Genomic DNA, 22,590 nt, shown 5'->3' on the forward strand with positions numbered 1-22,590 from the left:
TGCATACCCAAAATGCCTACTATTTTGAACTATTACAGGTATTCGGACACAGGCAATGACGTTTTATAAAGCGACGGGCGCTACTTTACAGTCCTGTAGTTATTTTAGTCTCTTCCATTTACCTGGTAAATACCAACTGAAATAGGATTGCAAAATAAAGTGTTGCCAATGTAATGTGTGAAATAATCCCCTTGTATTATGAGCAGATGTGAGATCAATTTCTCTTACCATGGTCTGGTCTTTAACAATTATTAGCAGAACTGTGCAAAACTGTTTTACATGTCAGTTCAATCAGGAAGGAACAAAGTAAAAAGAGAGACAGCCTATACTCTGAAACAATAAACACTGTTTAGAAGTAATATTCATGTTTGTTATTGTTTATATGGTATACACAAACCTCAAGTAAAAAAAAATAAAAAGTCCCTCAGAAAACATCAAAATACTAGTTTTCCAAAAACAGCTTCATAAATTGCATATCTTTATTGACATCTACACTTGCATCAAACACATGCTGACACAGAACCTCACTGAAACGTGATGCCATTGCCTCTCTCTTTCCCTCCCTCCCTCTCTCCCCCTCTGCAAGGCTGCTATAGCAATTCCCGTGTCTATGGGAATGCAGGAGAGCTGTGTCCTCTACTTCCTCTATATCCTCTCCCCCTATCACACACACTCAGGACTCCCCTGTGAGTGGGGTAAGTGAACTCTGTGCTGCCTGGTCCGGAGTAGAGGAGAGAAAGGTCTGTGCTGCTGCTGCATCGCTGAGCCACAGAGAGGAGAGGAAGGAAGAGAGCTGGGTAGAGCTGAGGCATTTGTCCTTGAGACTGACTGACTGCAGCTGGCTGCAGTACTCTGGAGGAACCAGTGAGTAAGTACTGAGCAGGTGCAGGGGCTGGATGGGTTTTTAGGACATGGAGGGGTTGTTGTGGGATATTTAGACTGGGGGCATTTAGAGGGTATTTGGATGTATGTATCTACAGTGGGGTATTTTGACCAAGGCAATTGGCTAGAGGGCATTTGGGCTCGATTTAAATGTGTGTGTGTGTGTGTTACCTTTGTCCAGGTGGTAGAGATCTGTCCTGTACTCCGTTATACCCACCGTACTGTTTTTTTATCAGCTTTCTGCTCTCCTCTCTCAAAACAGTGTGTCGCTACACATTTTGTTTTGAGAATAGCTATTAGAACATTCCTCAATATTCCGCCTGCATTCTAAGGTCATGTTTGTCAGTGATATAATTTTTACAATACATTTTTATTATTTTTCCCCATCTCGCAAAGTAAACATTTCTTTATAGAGCTTTACTCCCTCCCTCCTTCCCTCCCTCCCTCCCTACTTCCTCCCTACTTCCCCCCTCTCTCTAGTGTTGACAGATCGATAGTTATACATCTATAATTGGAAGCCATCAGTTATGGCGGTCCTCCAAAGCCAGTCATTATCGTGTGTAATCTTGCAGAAAATTACATTTGGATTGGTGTTCCTGGCGTAGCTGAGACTCACTGGTCTGTGTTAGCCTGGCTAACTGGCTTCTGCTCAATCTATCCACCTTTATATGAGAGTTAGAGAGGGGGAGAGGTAGAGGGGGGGGGAGGGCGGAGGGGAGGGAGGTAGAGGGAGGTAGAGGGGGCGGAGGGGAGGGAGGGGGATGTAGAGGGAGGAGGGGAGTGGGGGAGGAGGGGGGAGGGAGGGAGGGAGGGAGGGAGAGGTAGAGGTCATAGAGATGGAGAGGGACAGGTATGTGAGAGGGAGGAGACGGAGGAGGGACAGGAGAGGAGATAAAAGAGACAGATGGAGAGTGAGGAGGCAGAGGGAGAACATGGGATAGAGAGAAAGAGAATGAGGGAAAGAAAGTGGAAAAAGGAGAGTGGGTAGCGGTTAGAGAGAGCGGAGGAACAGAAGCAAGGTGGGAGGAAGTATTAGGAAATTGACTCCTATACACCAGTATTACACCAGCCAGACAGTTAGCTTTATCACCTGTGGAGAGAGACCTTAACTGTGGGGTGATAGGTCAGGTAATCTGACCTTTAGTGTGTGTGTGCACGTGCAGTGGTGTAGTGGAGGGTAAAACGCAAGTAAACAGAGTTTACCCACTTTTGGCTCAACAGTTTACCCAACTTTTCTGTGAACCACTACATCACTGTGTGTGTGTTTTTCAAAATCAAATCCAATGTTATTTGTCACATACACATGGTTAGCAGATGTTAATGTGAGTGTAGTGAAATGCTTGTGCTTCTAGTTCCGACAATGCAGTAATAACCAACGAGTAATCTAGCTAACAATTTCACAACAACTGCCTTATACACACACAAGTGTAAAGGGATGAAGAATATGTACAGAAAGATATATGAATGAGTGATGGTACAGAACGGCATAGGCAAGATGCAGTAGATGGTATCGAGTACAGTATATACATATGAGATGAGTAATGTAGGGTATGTAAACATTATATTAAGTGGCATTGTTTAAAGTGGCTAGTGATACATTTTTTACATAAATGTTTCCAATATTAAAGTGGCTGGAGTTGAGTCAGTATGTTGGCAGCAGCCACTCAATGTTAGTGGTGGTTGTTTAACAGTCTGATGGTTTTGAGATAGATCTATTTTTCAGTCTCTCAGTCCCTGCTTTGATGCACCTGTACTGACCTCGCCTTCTGGATGATAGCGGGGTGAACAGGCAGTGGCTCGGGTGGTTGTTGTCCTTAATGATCTTTATGGCCTTCCTGTGACATCGGGTGGTGTAGGTGTCCTGGAGGGCAGGTAGTTTGCCCCCGGTGATGCGTTGTACAGACCTCACTACCCTCTGGGAGAGCCTTATGGTTGTGGGTGGAGCAGTTGCCATACCAGGCGGTGATACAGCCCGACAGGATGCTCTCGATTGTGCATCTGTAAAAGTTTGTCAGTGCTTTTGGTGACAAGCCGAATTTCTTCAGCCTCCTGAGGTTGAAGAGGCGCTGCTGCGCCTTCTTCACCACGCTGTCTGTGTGGGTGGACCAATTCAGTTTGATGTGTACGCAGAGGAACTTAAAACCCACTACCCACTCCACTACTGTCCCGTCGATGTGGATAGGCGGGTGCTCCCTCTGCTGTATCCTGAAGTCCACAATCATCTCCTTTGTGTTCTTGACGTTATTTTCCTGACACCACACTCTGAGGGCCCTCACCTCCTCCCTGTAGGCTGTCTCGTCGTTGTTGGTAATCAAGCCTACCACTGTAGTGTTGTCTGCAAACTTGTTGATTGAGTTGGAGGCGTGCATGGCCACGCAGTCGTGGGTGAACAGGGAGTACAGGAGAGGGCTCAGAACGCACCCTTGTGGGGCCCCAGTGTTGAGGATCAGCTGGGTGGAGATGTTGTTACCTACAACATCAGTTTGGAGGGTACTATGGTGTTAAATGCTGAGCTGTGGTCGATGAACAGCATTCTCACATAGGTATTCCTCTTGTCCAGGTGGGTTAGGGCAGTGTGCAGTGTGGTTGCGATTGCATCGTCTGTGGACCTATTGGGGCGGAAAGCAAATTGGAGTGGGTCTAGGGTGTCAGGTAGGGTGGAGGTGATATGGTCCTTGACTTGTCTCTCAAAGCACTTCATGATGACGGAAGTGAGTGCTACGGGGCGGTAGTAATTTAGCTCAGTTACCTTAGCTTTCTTGGGAACAGGAACAATGGTGGCCCTCTTGAAGCATGTGGGAACAGCAGACTGGGATAAGGATTGATTGAATATGTCCATAAACACACCAGCCAGCTGGTCTGCGCATGCTCTTATGACGTGGCTGGGGATGCCGTCTGGGCCTGCAGCCTTGCTAGGTTTAAAACGTTTAAATGTTTTACTCACGTCGGCTGCAGTGAAGGAGAGTCCACAGGTTTTGGTAGAGGGCCGTGTCAGTGGCACTGTATTGTCCTCAAATCGAGCAAAGAAGTTGTTTAGTCTGTCTGTGAGCAAGACATCATGGTCCGCGACGGGGCTGGTTTTCTTTTTGTAATCCGTGATTGACTGTAGACCCTGCCACATACCTCTTGTGTCTGAGCCGTTGAATTGCGACTCTACTTTGTCTCTATACTGACGCTTAGCTTGTTTGATTGCCTTGCGGAGGGAATTGCTACACTGTTTGTATTCGGTCATGTTTCCAGTCACCTTGCCCTGGTTAAAAGCAGTGGTTCGCGCGAATGCTGCCATCAATCCATGGTTTCTGGTTTGGGAATGTTTTAATAGTTGCTGTGGGTATGACATTGCTGATGCACTTGCTAATAAACTCACTCACTGAATCAGCGTATTCATCAATGTTGTTTTTTATGCAATGCGGAACATATCCCAATCCACGTGATCGAAGCAATCTTGAAGCGTGGAATCAGATTGGTCGGACCAGCGTTGAACAGACCTGAGCACGAGAGCTTCCTGTTTTAGTCTCTGTCTATAGGCAGGGAGCAACCAAAATGGAGTCGTGCTCAGCTTTTCTGAAAGGAGGGCAGAAGAGGGCCTTATACGCGTTGCGGAAGTTAGAATAACAATGATCCAGGGTTTTACCAGCCCTGGTAGCAAAATCGATATGCTGATAGAATTTAGGGAATCTTGTTTTCAGATTGGCCTTGTTAAAATCCCCAGCTACAATGAATGCAGCCTCGGGATATGTGGTTTCCAGTTTACGTAGAGTCAAATAAAGTTTGTTCAGGGCCATCGATGTGTCTGCTTGGGGGGAATATATGCGGATGTGATTATAATCTAAAAGAATTCTCTTGGTAGATAATGCGGTCGACATTTGATTGTGAGGAATTCTGTCAGGTGAACAGAAGGACTTGAGTTCCTGTATGTTGTTATGATCACACCACGTCTCGTTAATCATAAGGCACACCCCCCCGCCCCTCTTCTTACCAGAAAGATGCTTGTTTCTGTCGGCGCGATGCGTGAAAAAAACAGTTGGCTGTATCGACTCCAATAGCGTGTCTCGAGTGAGCCATGTTTCCATGAAGCAAAGAACGTTACAGTCTCTTATGTCTCTCTGGAATGCTACCCTTGCTTGGATTTCATCAACCTTGTTGTCAAGAGACTGGACATTGGCAAGTAGTATGCTCAGGAGCCGTGTGTGATGTGCCCGTCTCCGGAGCCTGACCAGAAGACAGCTTCGTCTGCCCCTTTTACGGCGTCGTTGTTTTGGTTCTGGCTGGGATCCGATCCATTGTCCTGGGTGGTGGGCAAAACACAGGATCCGCTTCGGGAAAGTTGTATTCCTGGTCGTAATAATGTTGAGTTGACGTTGCTCTTATATGCAGTAGTTCCTCCCGACTGTATGTAATAAAACCTAAGAGTGTGTGTGTGTGTATGTGTGTGTGGTTCCTGTGTGTGTGTGTGTGTGTGAAAGGTTCCTGTTGTCACCAGGTGCCTGAATCAGAGACATCCTGCTGAGAGGGTCAGGTGCTGACTAAAAGTATTCCACCTGTGTAAACACTACCCTGGCAGCTTCACACCTGAGATGGGCCCTGTGATCGTGTGTATGCTAGAGAAGAGGATGAGAGAAGGAAGAAAAGCGAGATAAGGTGTGGGGAGCTATGGGAACCTTGGGAATCTTCTCCCTCCCTCTTTTTTTCTCTATATCTCTGTTTATTATTTTTGAGTAGAGAGGTGAACAGAACAAAACAGAGAGATACAAAGAAAAAGAGAGAAAGGGAAGAATCAGGAAGGATAGAGACAGAAAGGAGTGAGAGAAAGGCAGACAGAGATAAAGAGCGAGAAGTGAACTTGTCAATCCTAAACTCCTTGCTAAGAGGACATTTGTTTTTGTAATCTTCTCCAGTGGGTAAAGTCTGGTTACATAACCACCGGAAAAGACAGGTGGGTGGCTTACCTGCCAAACACACTGACAGAGAGAAGGAGAGGGAGAAAGAGAGGGAGAGGTGAAAGCTTCAGGTCAGTGATTACTCCAATGGAAAGAGTAACAAAGTTTTTAAGATGGCTTTTTAGGACTCCACTGGGGGGCAATCAAGACAAAAATACACTGAACAAAAATATAAACAACACAACATGCAACAATTTCAAAGATTTTACTGAGTTACAGTTCATATAAGGAAATCAGTAAATTAAGCCCAAGTCTATGGATTTCACATGACTAGGAATACAGATATGCATCCTGTTGATCACAGATACAGTGGGGCAAAAAAAGTATTTAGTCAGCCACCAATTGTGCAGCGTAGCCTAGTGGTTAGAGCGTTGGACTTGTAACCGGAAGGTTGCGAGTTCAAACCCCCGAGCTGACAAGGTACAAATCTGTCGTTCTGCCCCTGAACAGGCAGTTAACCCACTGTTCCCAGGCCGTCATTGAAAATAAGAATAACTGACTTGCCTGGTTAAATAAAGGTAAAATTAAAAATTAAAAAGTTCTCCCACTTAAAAAGATGAGAGGCCTGTAATTTTCATCATAGGTACACTTCAACTATGACAGACAAAATGAGAAAAAAAAATCCAGAAAATCACACTGTAAGATTTTTAATGAATTTATTTGCAAATTATGGTGGAAAATAAGTATTTGGTCACCTACAAACAAGCAAGATTTCTGGCTCTCACAGACCTGTAACTTCTTCTTTAAGAGGCTCTTCTGTCCTCCACCCGTTACCTGTATTAAAGGCACCTGTTTGAACTTGTTATCAGTATAAAAGACACCTGTCCACAACCTCAAACAGTCACACTCCAAACTCCACTATGGCCAAGACCAAAGAGCTGTCAAAGGACACCAGAAACGAAATTGTAGACCTGCACCAGGCTGGGAAGACTGAATCTGCAATAGGTAAGCAGCTTGGTTTGAAGAAATCAACTGTGGGAGCAATTATTAGGAAATGGAAGACATACAAAACCACTGATAATCTCCCTCAATCTGGGGCTCCACACAAGATCTCACCCCATGGGGTCAAAATAATCACAAGAACGGTGAGCAAAAATCGCAGAACCACACGGGGGGACCTAGTAAATGACCTGCAGAGAGCTAGGACCAAAGAAACAAAGCCTACCATCAGTAACACACTACGCCGACAGGGACTCAAATCCTGCAGTGCCAGACATGTCCCCCTGCATAAGTCAGTACATATCCAGGCACGTCTGAAGTTTGCTAGAGAGCATTTGGATGATCCAGAAGAATATTGGGAGAATGACAGATGAAACCAAAAAGTAACTTTTTGGTAAAAACTCAACTCGTCGTGTTTGGAGGACAAAGAATGCTGAGTTGCATCCAAAGAACACCATACCTACTGTGAAGCATGGGGGTGGAAACATCATGCTTTGGGGCTGTTTTTCTGCAAAGGGACCAGTATGACTGATCCGTGTAAAGGAAAGAATGAATGGGGCCATGTATCGTGAGATTTTGAGTGAAAACCTCCTTCCATCAGCAAGGGCATTGAAGATGAAACCTGGCTCGGTATTTCAGCATGACAATGATCCCAAACACACCGCTTGGTCAACGAAGGAGTGGCTTCGTAAGAAGCATTTCAAGGTCCTGGAGTGGCCTAGCCAGTCTCCAGATCTCAACCCCATAGAACATATTTGGAGGGAGTTGAAAGTCCATGTTGCCCAGCAACAGCCCCAAAACATCACTGCTCTAGAGGAGATCTGCATGGAGGAATGGGCCAAAATACCAGCAACAGTGTTTGAAAACCTTGTGAAGACTTACAGAAAACGTTTGACCTCTGTCATTGCCAACAAAGGGTATAAAAAAAGTATTGAGATAAACTTTTGTTTTTGACCAAATACTTATTTTCCACCATAATTTGCAAATAAATTCATAAAAAATCCTACAATGTCATTTTCTGGATTTTATTTCTCATTTTGTCTGTCATAGTTGAAGTGTACCTATGATGAAAATTACAGGCCTCTCTCATCTTTTTAAGTGGGAGAACTTGCATAATTGGTGCTTGACTAAATACTTTTTTCTCCCACTGTACCATTAAAAATCAGAAAACCAGTCAGTATCTGGTGTGACCCCCATTTGCCTCATGCAGCGTGACACATTTCCTTCACATAGAGTTGATCGGGCTGTTGATTGTAGCATGTGGAATGTTGTCCCACTCCTCTTCAATTGCTGTGCAAAGTTGCTGGATATTGGTGGGAACTGGAACGTGCTGTTGTACACATCAATCCAGAGCATCCCAAACATGCTCAATCAGTGACATTTCTGGTGAGTAAGCAGGCCATGGAAGAACTGGGACCTTTTCAGCTTCCAGGAATTGAGTGGAGATCCTTGCAACATGGGGCCGTGCATTATCATGCTGAATCATGAAGTGATGGTGGTGGATGAATGGTATGACAATGGGCCTCAGTATCTCATCGTGGTATCTATGTGCATTCAAACTTCCATGATAAAATGCAATTGTGTTTGTTGTCCGTAGCTTATGCCTGGCCATACCATAACCCCACTGCCACAAACTGCTCATCCACACGACGCTATACCATTTGGCTGGTTCAGTTGAAACCGGCATTCATCCGTGAAGAGCACAACTTCTCCAGCATGCCAGTGGCCATTTGCCCACTGAATTTGGTTGCAACACCAAATTGAGGTCAAGACCCTGGTGAGAACAACGAGCACGTAGATGAGCTTCCCTGAGACGGTTTCTGACAGTTAGTGCGGAAATTCTTCAGCTGTCCAGGTGGCTGGTCTCAGATGATCCCGCAGGTGAAGAAGCCGGATGTGGAGGCCCTGGGCTGATGTGGTTACACGTGGTCTGCGGTTGTGAGGCGGGTTGGACGTACTGCCAAATTCTCTAAAACGACGTTGGGGGCGGCTTATGGTAGAGAAATTAACATTACATTTTCTGGCAACAGCTCTGGTGGACATTCCTGCAGTCAGCATGCCAATTGCATGCTCCCTCAAAACTTGAGACATCTGTGGCATAGTGTTGTGTGACAACTTCACATTTTAGAGGCCTTTTATTGTCCCCAGCACAAGGTGCACTTGTGTAATGATCATGCTGTTTAATCAGCTTCTAGATATGCCACACCTGTCAGGTGGATGGATTATCTTAGCAAAGGAGAAATGCTCACTAACAGACATGTAAACAAATTTGTGCACAACATTTGAGAGAAATACGCTTTTTATGAGTATGGAACAATTGTGGGATCTTTTACTTTAGCTCATGAAACATTGGACCAACACTTTACATGTTGTGTTAATATTTTTGTTCAGTATATTTAGGGACAGCTGCAATGGGCTGGCTATACTCCAGTAGCCACCCAATAGTGTTTTTTCCTTCTGTATTCCAAATGAGACCATACATGGTCATGTGAGCAGTGGAAACCATTTAAAACCATTGAGTAGTTGGTTGACCCAGTACACTAAGGGAAGGTTCTATGGTCAGGTTCTACTACAGTTTCCCACACAGGGAGGGATCAGCCACCGGCAACAAGGCTCTGATAGCTGATACATCCTGATCAATATTCAATGTATGACTGGTCAATATTTTGAGCAATCTGCTCACCCAGACATTCATCTATCAATCTATCAGTCTATCTATCCAAAGACACATCCATATAGTTTCTCCCTCCAGCTCTTTTATCCTACTCTTTCTCCCTTCCTCCACACCTCTTCGTTCTCCCCCTTCATCTCAACATCTTTAAACAACTTGTGTCAGATTGTCTGTACAATATATGTGCAGTGAGAATAGTGTTTGCCCACAATGTGTCTCTGTAATTGATGGATTGCACCGAGTTAGACAATAGCTGAGTTGATTATGCTCAGTGCGTCTCGCAGTGATGATGTCAGGAGAGACAGTAGGGGGTTGGGGACACCAGAGAGTGACGCTTTTGGTTTGAAACTCAGTCTGACAGCTGTCCCTATGGAGGGGGAGGGGTATGGGGTGCTTGGTTGCTGGGGTGGAGTCTAGGGTTTGCTTACCCCACACTCACATTTGAGAAAAACAGAAGTAATCCATACCATGGTCAACACTGACTGCTTTGTGTTGTGTTACGGGTCTGTCCTTTGTGAAAAGATGTAGAATTTCACTATCCAGTATCACTTGAGATTGTTCAAAGCTTTGGGAATGTAGGCTACATAGCATTGACCACTGAGTAGAGAGCTTATCGAGCATGAGAAAATTTGATCTTTATTTTAAATGAATCTTCCTTGAAAAAGCCAAGGTATTCAATATGCTTGACATGAATTTTCATGAAGATCTATGAAAACTACATGAAACTTAGGTCATCAAATACAAAACAGTAGCCAGGTTTGTTTCATATGTTTTTATTCAGAAATGAAATGAAAATACATGCATGGGTAACTTGATATCACCAAGTAAAATGGAACAGTCACGTATAGTTATGTAGGTAGGCTATTATCATTAGAGCAAGCCAACAAAGTCATTTCTTGTGATCTTAAACTTAAGTGGCTAGCTAGACGCCACTGTGGCCCTGCTCTTGTGTGTCTAACTATTGTTGTATTCCATCCCAAGACGACTGCTTTGTGCCAGGGAAAATGTCAATCTAGCTCAAACAATGACTCAACTGATAAAATAATTAATCTTAGCTCTCCCCTCCTTATTACAATTGCTTATGGCTTTGTACTTGAAGTAGCCAATGTCTACGACTGAACAAAACAGCACAAAAACTTGGCTCAGGGTATAAAGAATTCATTGATAATAACAGCTACAGCTAAGCCGTTGGGGCGATAGCCAAGAAACACTTCTTCCAATGTAAACATTATTCTTCCTAAATGGTTTATTCAAGATAATTTCCCTGTGAAGATTATTTTCATGTGTTACATTTACGTTTGTGATTAGGTTGAGATTTGGTTATGATTGTATAGGATAGCAGCACTGAATACAAATGCAGAGCCTTTGCCTTTCTGTTATTTTACGATAGCTGTTTATCTCTCCTGCGGAAGACTGGGCCCTTTAATGGTTATAGTGGTGGCCCGGTGAGGCCTGTTTCGTGTGTGTGTGTGCCTGTGCATATGTACTGTATATTGTTTGCGTATGTGTGTGCGTATATACAGTATGTGCAAATATGTGTGTGTGTTCATGAGGTGTTTTATGTCTCATACGATATGTGTGTGTGAGAGGTGTTTTATTCCTCATACTGTATGTGTGTGTGAGGTGTTTAATGTTATGCGCGTGCGGCACATTACCCATGTGATAAGAACCACTCCATGGAGTCTTGTGTCTAGGGCTTATCAAACAGCAGATTAGCAAAGCGATTTTGTCCATGCTACAGTTTGGTTTGGCAGGGGTCGCTTCAAAACATGATACTGTGTGTTGTGCGTATGAAAGACAGTGTCAGAGGGGGTGAGGGTTTGCTTCAGGACACTGAACACGACTCAGACTACTTAGATTTGAATCTGAAGTGTCCATTTCCACCGCTTTGATAGCTAAAACCACAGACAGACAGACACACATATTGTGTTGTTCACCCCTGCATCACCTTCCTTTGTATTAGAAGACCAGCTAATGAAAACAGAAAATATAATTGGATACAGTTATTCTAATCTAGACGTCAAAAGAGTGAGGAGTATGTGGACTCCCCAGCCATTTTTGTATTTTTTATTGTTGAATATTAAAACGTTACAATCTACGTGCGGTGAAGTCACTCAACATTTACATTACATTCAGTCATCTAACAGACTCCCATCTTGAGCGACCCACAGACGCAACCAGGATCAACGCACTTCCCAAGGGCACGTCGACAGATCTCCCACCAAGTCAAAATGGGGACCCGAACCAGCAACCTATCGTCTACCGGCCCAAGCTACCAACCGCCAGGCCACCAACCGTCCAAGATCCCCCCACAGTTCCCCGTGAGCTGCCCCTCAACCATCCGAGACCATTTACATTGGTATTTGAATTTGTATTTATTATGGATCCCCCTATTCTTCCTGGGGTCCAGCAAAATTAAGACAGTTATATACAGTTTAAAATATTACATGACATTACATTTCATAACACTTTACCTAAAACATTTAGTGTGTTCCCTCAGGCCTCTACTCCAATATCACATATTTACAATACAACATCCATGTGTACGTGTGTGTAGACTGCGTGTCTTATTATGGTGCTTGCATCAGTTACCTGATGTGGAATAGAGTTCCATGTAGCCATGGCTCTATGTAGTACTGTGTGTCTCTCATAGTCTGTTCTTGACTTGGGGATTGGGAAGAGACCTCTTGTGAACCCCGCCGATCCTCTAAGACTGGAATACCGACATAATCTGCCGAGGTTTCCAACAGGCCCCTCGGGCGCGACACCTGCTGAAGACCCATTCTGCTAATCTGCTAGGCCTGCTAGCTACCTAGAGCTACTTGGAACCCTACTAACTACATGACTGGTCTATCGACGTCACCGCACGAAGAGGCAAAAACAGACTTACCCCCATCGTGACGTCCCCCAAAGGCTAACTTGCTAGCCCCGGTCTACTAACTGCTAGCGTGCCTGCCCCGGTCTGCTAACTGCTAGCTTGCCAGCCCCGGTCTGCTAACTGCTAGCTTGTTTAGCCCCGGCCTACTAACTGTTAGCATGTTAGCATCACTCACTGGACCCATATGTTCACTTGACTATGCATGCCTCTCTCTAATATCAATCTGCCTCGTCCATTACTGTCCTGGTTAGTGATTACTGTCTTATTACACTGTAAAGCCTCTAGCCCTGCTCAATATGCCTTAACCAACCATGCTGTTCCAACACCTACATATGCGATGACATCACCTGGTTTAAACGTCTCTAGAGACTATATCTCTCTCATCATTACTCAATGCCTAGGTTTACCTCCAATGTACTCACATCCTACCTTACCTTTGTCTGTACACTATGTCTTGAATCTATGCTATCGTGCCCAGAAACCTGCTCCTTTTACTCTCTGTTCCGAACGTGCTAGACGGCCAGTTCGTATAGCATTTAGCCGTACACTTCTCCTACTTCTCCTCTGTTCTTCTGTTGATGGAGAGGTTAATCCAGGTCCTGCAGTGCCTAGCTGCACTCCCACTCCCCAGGTGCTCTCATTTGTTGACTTCTGTAACCGTAAAAGCCTTGGTTTCATGCATGTTAACATTAGAAGCCTACTCCCTAAGTTTGTTTTACTCACTGCTTTAGCACACTCTGCCAACCCGGATGTCTTAGTCGTGTCTGAATCATAGCTTACTCGCTAACTATAACATTTTCCGTCAAGATAGAACTGCCAAAGGGCGTGGTGTTGCAATCTACTGCAAAGATAGCTTACAGAGTTCTGTATTACTATTCAAGTCTGTACCCAAACAATTCGAGCTACTACTTCTAAAAATTCACCTTTCCAGAAACAAGTCTCTCACTGTTGCCGCTTGCTATAGACCTCCCTCTGCCCCCAGCTGTGCCCTCGATACCATATGTGAATTGATTGCCCCCCATCTATCTTCTGAGCTCGTGCTACTAGGTTACCTAAACTGGGACATGCTTAACGCCCCAGCCATCCTACAATCCAAGCTTGATGCCCTCAATCTCACACAAATGATCAAGATGTCATAGATGTTATCCTAACTAACTCACCCTCCAAATACACCTCTGCTGTTTTCAATCAAGATCTCAGCGATCACTGCCTCATTGCCTGCATCCGTAATGGGTCTGCGACCAAACGACCACCCCTCATCACTGTCAAACGCTCCCTAAAACACTTCTGCGAGCAGGCCTTTCTAATAGACCTGGCCGGGGTATCCTGGAATGACATTGACTTCATCCCGTCAGTAGATGATGCCTTGCTATTCTTTAAAAGTACCTTCCTCACTAGCTTAAATAAGCATGCCCCATTCAAAAAATGTAGAACTAGGAATAGATTGAGTCCTTGGTTCACTCCAGACCTGTCTGCCCTTGACCAGCACAAAAACATCTTGTGGCGTTCTGCATTAGCATCGAATAGCCACCGTGATATGAAACTTTTCAGGGAAGTTAGGAACAAATATACACAGGCAGTTAGGAAAGCTAAGGTTAGCTTTTTTAAACAGAAATTTGCATCCTGTAGTACTAACTAAAAAAAATTCTGGGACACTGTAAAGTCCATGGAGAATAAGAGCACCTCCTCCCAGCTATCTACTGCTCTGAGGCTAGAAAACAATGTCACCACCGATAAATCCACTATAATTGAGAATTTCAATAAGCATTTCTCTATGGCTGGCCATGCTTTCCACCTGGCTACCCCTACCCCGGTCAACTGCCCGGCACCCTCCACAGCAACCCGCCAAAGCCCCCACCATTTGTCCTGTACCCAAATCCAGATAGCTGATGTTCTGAAAGAGCTGCAAAACCTGGACCCGTACAAATCAGCGGTCATCCGTTTTGTCGGAGTCAGGAAAGCAAAGGAAAGCAAAGGCCAGCTTTTTCAGGCAGAAATTTGCATCCTGTAGCTCTAACTCCAAAACGTTATGGGACACTGTAAAGTCCATGGAGAACAAGAGCACCTCCTCCCAGCTGCCCACTGCACTGAGGCTAGGTAACACGGTCACCACCGATAAATCCATGATTATCGAAAACTCCAACAAGCATTTCTCAACGGCTGGCCATGCCTTCTTCCTGGCGACTCCAACCTCGGCCAACAGCTCCGCCCCCCGAGCAGATACTCGCCCAAGCCTCTCCAGGTTCTCCTCTACCCAAATCCAGATAGCAGATGTTCTGAAAGAGCTGCAAAACCTGGACCCGTACAAATCAGCTGGGCTTGACAATCTGGACCCTCTATTTCTGAAACTATCTACGCCATTGTCGCAACCCCTATTACCAGCCTGTTCAACCTCTCTTTCATATCGTCTGAGATCCCCAAGGATTGGAAAGCTGCCGCAGTCATCCCCCTCTTCAAAGGGGGAGACACCCTGGACCCAAACGGTTACAGACCTATATCCATCCTGCCCTGCCTATCTAAGGTCTTCGAAAGCCAAGTCAACAAACAGGTCACTGACCATCTCGAATCTCACCGTATCTTCTCCACTATGCAATCTGGTTTCCGAGCCGGTCACGGGTGCACCTCAGCCACGGTCAAGGTACTAAACGATATCATAACCACCATCGATAAAAGACAGTACTGTGCAGCCGTCTTCATCGACCTTGCCAAGGCTTTCGGCTCTGTCAATCACCATATTTTTATCGGCAGACTCAGTAGCCTCGGTTTTTTACTGATGACTGCCTTGCCTGGTTCACCAACTACTTTGCAGACAGAGTTCAGTGTGTCAAATCGGAGGTCATGCTGTTCGGTCCTCTGGCAGTGTGTATGGGGATGCCACACGGTTCAATTCTCGGGCCGACTCTTTTCTCTGTATATATCAATGATGTTGCTCTTGCTGCGGGCGATTCCCTGATCCACCTCTACGCAGACGACACCATTCTGTATACTTCCGGCCCGTCCTTGGACACTGTGCTATCTAACCTCCAAATGAGCTTCAATGCCATGCAGCACTCCTTCCGTGGCCTCCAACTGCTCTTAAACGCTAGTAAAACCAAATGCATGCTTTTCAACCGTTCGCTGCCTGCACCCGCACGCCCGACTAGCATCACCACCCTGGATGGTTCCAACCTAGAATATGTGGACATCTATAAGTACCTAGGTGTCTGGCTAGACAGTAAACTCTCCTTCTAGACTCATATCAAACATCTCCAATCTAAAATCAAATCTAGAGTCGACTTTCTATTCCGCAACAAAGCCTCCTTCACTCACGCCGCCAAACTTACCCTAGTAAAACTGACTATCCTACCGATCCTCGACTTTGGCGATGTCATCTACAAAATAGCTTCCAACACTCTACTCAGCAAACTGGATGCAGTTTATCACAGTGCCATCCGTTTTGTTACTAAAGCACCTTATACCACCCACCACTGCGACCTGTATGCTCTAGTCGGCTGGCTCTCGCTACATATTCGTCGCCAGACCCACTGGCTCCAGGTCATCTACAAGTCCATGCTAGGTAAAGCTCCGCCTTATCTCAGTTCACTGGTCACGATGGCAACACCCACCCGTAGCACGTGCTCCAGCAGGTGTATCTCACTGATCATCCCTAAAGCCAACACCTCATTTGGCCGCCTTTCGTTCCAGTTCAAAATCAAATCAAATCAAATGTATTTATATAGCCCTTCGTACATCAGCACATATTTCAAAGTGCTGTACAGAAACCCAGCCTAAAACCCCAAACAGCAAGCAATGCAGTTGTAGAAGCACGGTGGCTAGGAAAAACTCCCTAGAAAGGCCAAAACCTAGGAAGAAACCTAGAGAGGAACCAGGCTATGTGGGGTGGCCAGTCCTCTTCTGGCTGTGCCGGGTGGAGATTATAACAGAACATGGCCAAGATGTTCAAATGTTCATAAATGACCAGCATGGTCGTATAATAATAAGGCAGAACAGTTGAAACTGGAGTAGCAGCACGGTCAGGTGGACTGGGGACAGCAAGGAGTCATCATGTCAGGTAGTCCTGGGGCATGGTCCTAGGGCTCAGGTCCTCCGAGAGAGAGAAAGAAAGAGAGAATTAGAGAGAGCATATGTGGGGTGGCAAGTCCTCTTCTGGCTGTGCCGGGTGGAGATTATAACAGAACATGGCCAAGGTGTTAAAATGTTCATAAATGACCAGCATGGTCGAATAATAATAAGGCAGAACAGTTGAAACTGGAGCAGCAGCACGGCCAGGTGGACTGGGGACAGCAAGGAGTCATCATGTCAGGTTGTCCTGGGTCCTTGGGCTCAGGTCCTCCGAGAGAGAGAAAGAAAGAGAGAAGGAGAGAATTAGAGAACGCACACTTAGATTCACACAGGACACTGAATAGGACAGGAGAGAAGTACTCCAGATATAACAAACTGACCCTAGCCCCACGACACAAACTACTGCAGCATAAATACTGGAGGCTGAGACAGGAGGGGTCAGGAGACACTGTGGCCCCATCCGAGGACACCCCCGGACAGGGCCAAACAGGAAGGATATAACCCCACCCACTTTGCCAAAGCACAGCCCCCACACCACTAGAGGGACATCTTCAACCACCAACTTACCATCCTGAGACGAGGCTGAGTATAGCCCACAAAGATCTCCGCCATGGCACAACCCAAGGGGGGGCGCCAACCCAGACAGGATGACCACATCAGTGAATCAACCCACTCAGGTGACGCACCCCTTCCAGGGACGGAATGAGAGAGCCCCAGTAAGCCAGTGACTCAGCCCCTGTAATAGGGTTAGAGGCAGAGAATCCCAGTGGAAAGAGGGGAACCGGCCAGGCAGAGACAGCAAGGGCGGTTCGTTGCTCCAGAGCCTTTCCGTTCACCTTCCCACTCCTGGGCCAGACTACACTCAATCATATGACCCACTGAAGAGATGAGTCTTCAGTAAAGACTTAAAGGTTGAGACAGAGTTTGCGTCTCTTACATGGGTAGGCAGACCATTCCATAAAAATGGAGCTCTATAGGAGAAAGCCCTGCCTCCAGCTGTTTGCTTAGAAATTGTAGGGACAATTAGGAGGCCTGCGTCTTGTGACCGTAGCGTACGTGTAGGTATGTACGGCAGGACCAAATCAGAGAGATAGGTAGGAGCAAGCCCATGTAATGCTTTGTAGGTTAGCAGTAAAACCTTGAAATCAGCCCTTGCTTTGACAGGAAGCCAGTGTAGAGAGGCTAGCACTGGAGTAATATGATCAATTCTTTTGGTTCTAGTCAGGATTCTAGCAGCCGTATTTAGCACCAACTGAAGTTTATTTAGTGCTTTATCCGGGTAGCCGGAAAGTATTGCAGTTGTCTAATCGAGAAGTGACAAAAGCATGGATACATTTTTCTGCATCATTTTTGGACAGAAAGTTTCTGATTTTTGCAATGTTACGTAGATGGAAAAAAGCTTGCTGCCTGTGACTGGAACGAATTGCAAAAATCGCTGAAGTTGGAGACTTTTATCTCCCTCACCAACTTCAAACATCTGCTATCTGAGCAGCTAACCGATCGCTGCAGCTGTACATAGTCTATCGGTAAATAGCCCATCCAATTTTACCTACCTCATCCCCATACTGTTTATATTTATTTACTTTTCTGCTTTTTTGCACACCAATATCTCTACCTGTACATGACCATCTGATCATTTATCACTCCAGTGTTAATCTGCAAAATTGTAATTATTCGCCTACCTCCTCATATCTTTTGCACACAATGTATATAGACTCTTTCTTTTTTTCTACTGTGTTATTGACTTGTTAATTGTTTACCCCATGTGTAACTCTGTGTTGTCTGTTCACACTGCTATGCTTTATCTTGGCCAGGTCGCAGTTGCAAATGAGAACTTGTTCTCAACTAGCCTACCTGGTTAAATAAAGGTGAAATAAAATTAAAATAATAACAAATACAACTCCCAGGTCTCCATGTTAGACAACAAATGTTCGTTTTGTTCGATAAAGTTCATCTTTATGTCCAAATACCTCCATTTTGTTGGTGCGTGTAGTTCAGAAAGGCACAATGCGCGCTCTCAAAACCAAGACGAAAAGTCAAATAAGTACAATAAAAGTTCATAGAAACATGTCAAACGATGTGTAAAATCAATCCTCAGGTTGTTTTTGTCATAAATAATATTTCAACCAGACAAAAGCATATGGAAAATGTAAACAAGAAATGCGTGCTCCCGATCACGTGTTTGGTTCATGGATGGAAATTTCCACTGTCCTCTAACAATGCCTAAATACTGGTCACATGTTGAGGAAGCCATAGAACTGGGTCCTAAGTCTTTGTATGGTGGATAGGCTTTCAATGGAAAAACAGCCTTTCAAAATAATAGTGCTTCCTGGTTAGATTTTCCTCTGGTTTTTGCCTGCCATATCAGTTCTGTTATACTCACATACATTATTTTAACAGTTTTGGAAACGGTAGTGTGTTGTCTATCGATATCTACTAATTATATGCATATCCTAGCTTATGGGCCTGAGTAGCAGGCAGTTTCATTTGGGTACGCTTTTCATCCAAAATTCCGAATGCTGCCCCCTACCCTAGTGAAGTTAAAGAACACCCTCTGTGTTCTGTTAGACAGGTAACTCTTTATCCACAATATAGCAGGGGGTGTAAAACCATAATGCATACGTCTTTCCATCAGCAGACTATGATCGATAATGTCTAAAGCCGCATTGAAGTCTAACAAAACAGCTACCAAAATCTTTTTATCATCAATTTCTCTGTCAATCATCAGTCATTTGTGTAAGTGCTGTGCTTGTTGAATGTCCTCCCCTACAAGCTTGCTGAAAGTCTTTTGTCAATTTGTTTACTGTAAAACAGCATTGTATCAAACCAAATTTGAGCCAGTAAAGGGGGCTTTACTATTCTTGGGTAGCGTAATTACTTTTGCTTCCCTCCAGGCCTGGGGGCATGTTTGTATGTATGTATGTATGTGTGTGTCCGCGTGTGTGCACATGTGTGCGTTTTGAATGTGAGTTTGTATATATGCATGTGTACACTCATACAATCACCTATCATCAGCCTCAGGCAAACAGGCATTGGATGAAACAACCTCCTCAGTGTTCCTTTACGCCCACATGGATCACCATGTATGATAAAATAAGAGGGAACATCACGAGTGGGTAATGTTTTATTACTTTTTCTCTTTCTTTCCTTTCTTTCTTTCGCTCTTACCTTCTCTCTCTTTCTGTGTTTCTGGCTGTGTGTCTATCTGTGTGCATGTTTGTGTTTTTGTTTTTGTATACCTCTATTTACTTTTACCCTCTTGGCTTGCCTAATACATGAATCCAGTTGAGTGGCTTTGTGGGGTGAGTTCTTACCTCTGAGCTTGCCTAATACATGAATCCAGTTGAGTGGCTTTGTGGGGTGAGTTCTTACCTCTGAGCTTGCCTAATACATGAATCCAGTTGAGTGGCTTTGTGGGGTGAGTTCTTACCTCTGAGCTTGCCTAATACATGAATCCAGTTGAGTGGCTTTGTGGGGTTCTTACCTCTGAGTTGCCTAATACATGAATCCAGTTGAGTGGCTCTGAGCTTGCCTAATACATGAATCCAGTTGAGTGGCTTTGTGGGGTGAGTTCTTACCTCTGAGCTTGCCTAATACATGAATCCAGTTGAGTGGCTTTGTGGGGTGAGTTCTTACCTCTGAGCTTGCCTAATACATGAATCCAGTTGAGTGGCTTTGTGGGGTGAGTTCTTACCTCTGAGCTTGCCTGATACATGAATCCAGTTGAGTGGCTTTGTGGGGTGAGTTCTTACCTCTGAGCTTGCCTAATACATGAATCCAGTTGAGTGGCTTTGTGGGGTGAGTTCTTACCTCTGAGCTTGCCTAATACATGAATCCAGTTGAGTGGCTTTGTGGGGTGAGTTCTTACCTCTGAGCTTGCCTAATACATGAATCCAGTTGAGTGGCTTTGTGGGGTGAGTTCTTACCTCTGAGCTTGCCTGATACATGAATCCAGTTGAGTGGCTTTGTGGGGTGAGTTCTTACCTCTGAGCTTGCCTGATACATGAATCCAGTTGAGTGGCTTTGTGGGGTGAGTTCTTACCTCTGAGCTTGCCTAATACATGAATCCAGTTGAGTGGCTTTGTGGGGTGAGCCACCGACTGATCGCAGGCAGAATCTGTTAAGTGGATCACCATTCAGCGATCAGAGATTACTGTATGTAAGACTCAACTGGAACTGTTGCTGCAGGCTGAGGATGGTGCTGAGTTCTAAAGTAAGAAAAGGAAGTTGTGTGACTTGTAAAGACACTAGTGGAGTATCTTCGAAGTATGGTGTAAGCATGTAGGCATAGAAATGTGTTGACGATGGTCTTATATTTTATATCAAGTTAATGTGCTCCAATTCTAACACCCCCTTTTCAGCTTCTATGTATTGTTGCTCATCTTTGAGAAACATTCCTCGGTCATAACTATACAGTTGAAAACAAGTGACTCTGAAATAAATGTGTTATCTGCTCGTGTGCCAGGAGTGGCAAGTTGCCCAGAGTCACACTGTGTGTGTGTGTGTGTGTGTGTGTGTGTGTGTGTGTGTGTGTGTGTGTGTGTGTGTGTGTGTGTGTGTGTGTGTGTGTGTGTGTGTGTGTGTGTGTGTGTGTGTGTGTGTGTGTGTGTGTCAGTCAGTCAGGGAGAGGTCAGAGCGTCACATTAGGGATATGTTACTGACAGATGATCAGATCCAGGTTTACCGCCAGGGTATATTTGAGTTAGACAACTAGAGAGGCTTGCATCACTGAGTTACTAAACTTCCTTTTGGGCTTTAAATTAAGGAAGTAGACGAGCGCGTGTATGTGTGTTTATGTAATAATACTTTTTTGGGGGGGTTAGGGGAGTGCTGTGGCACCTGTTGGACAGTAGGACACAGACACTTAGTGACACACATGCATGCACACGCCCGCCACACAAAATGTACACACAACCTAGAGGTATGTATGTCCTTTAGGATCATGTATCATCAGAGTAGGACAAAAGCCTTCAGAACCCACTGCCTTCTTAACACACACACACACGCACGCACGCACGCACGCACGCACGCACGCACGCACGCACGCACGCACACACACACACACACACTTACACACACTTTTGAAGTTTTTAACAATTCCTGACATTTAATCCAAGTAAAAATTCCCTGTTTTAAGCCAGTTAGGATCACCACTTTATTTTAAGAATGTGAAATATCAGAATAATAGTAGAGAGAATGATTTATTTCAGCTTTTATTTCTTTCATCACATTCCCAGTGGGTCAGAAGTTTACATACACTCAATTAGTATTTGGTAGCATTACCTTTAAATTGTTTAACTTGGGTCAAACGTTTCGGGTAGCCTTCCACAAGCTTACCACAATAAGTTGGGTGAATTTTGGCCCATTCCTCCTAACAGAGCTGGTGTAACTGAGTCGGGTTTGTAGGCCTCCTTGCTCACACACGCTTTTTCAGTTCTGCCCACAAATGTTCTATTGGATTGAGGTCAGGGCTTTGTGATGGCCACTCCAATACCTTGACTTTGTTGTCCTTAAGCCATTTTGCCACAACTTTGGAAGTATGCTTGGGGTCATTGTCCATTTGGAAGACCCATTTGCGAGCAAGCCTCTTGACTGATGTCTTGATGTTGCTTCAATATTTCCACATCATTTTCCTGCCTCATGATGCCATTTATTTTGTGAAGTGCACCTGTCCCTCAGCACAACATGATGCTGCCACCCCAATGGCTGCAATTTATTAGTGGAGAATGTTTTTATTAGGACAACGAGAGCTATTCTTACTAGAAAAGTCAGATTTCAATGAATATGCTCTGATTTAGAAAGGTGACTGATTTCACTGTCAACCTGTGCCCCTTGCCAGGGCTGTTTCTTGCATTTTGGGAGCCCTTAGCAAGATTTGGTTGGTGGCCCCAGCATCACCCAACTCGTGGTCAAAACATTTTAGTGACATCCCTCTTTGGCGGGGGGAAAGTAAGGAATGTGCAGCTTGTCCTTCAATTCTACACATTTTCCCATGGAGTTAGGGTGACCAAATGTCCCGGATTGTGTTGGACAGTCCTGCATTTTGTTCTGCAACCAAACAATCATGTCCTGGATTTTATCATCAAGTTCAAACTCCACTAATTTTGGGGAAAAAAAGGTTGATTTGTCCCATATTTCAGTCAGACATTCCAACCTGTCTCTTGCAGTCACGTTGTGCTTCTGAAAATATATACATCATAAGGATGTTGTATTGGTGA

At 44.8% G+C, this 22,590-nt stretch overlaps 1 protein-coding gene and 1 long non-coding RNA gene across 3 annotated transcripts in view; one reads left to right on the forward strand and one right to left on the reverse strand.

Moving 5' to 3' along the window:
* The first annotated feature begins 655 nt into the window (after positions 1 to 655).
* The window catches only part of LOC118386611 (estrogen-related receptor gamma-like), a 47,073-nt gene continuing 25,138 nt past the window's right edge, over positions 656 to 22,590 (forward strand). Inside the window, exon 1 of the mRNA XM_052523812.1 lies at positions 656 to 868. The gene's annotated coding sequence lies outside the window, so the exon portion shown is untranslated. The remainder of the gene's footprint in view (positions 869 to 22,590) is intronic.
* Positions 14,542 to 21,004, reverse strand: LOC127931364 (uncharacterized). 2 transcript variants are annotated; one of them, XR_008140812.1, is made up of 4 exons: positions 20,415 to 21,004; positions 20,125 to 20,298; positions 19,951 to 20,066; positions 14,542 to 19,802 (listed from the first exon to the last, which is right to left on the reverse strand). It is a non-coding gene; the product is annotated as an uncharacterized LOC127931364 (long non-coding RNA). The 2 variants fall into 2 exon arrangements; XR_008140813.1 differs by lacking the exon at positions 14,542 to 19,802 and having other exon boundaries at positions 19,903 to 20,066.

This window comes from Oncorhynchus keta, chromosome 8 (assembly GCF_023373465.1).
Source record: "Oncorhynchus keta strain PuntledgeMale-10-30-2019 chromosome 8, Oket_V2, whole genome shotgun sequence".
Lineage (NCBI taxonomy): Eukaryota > Metazoa > Chordata > Actinopteri > Salmoniformes > Salmonidae > Oncorhynchus > Oncorhynchus keta.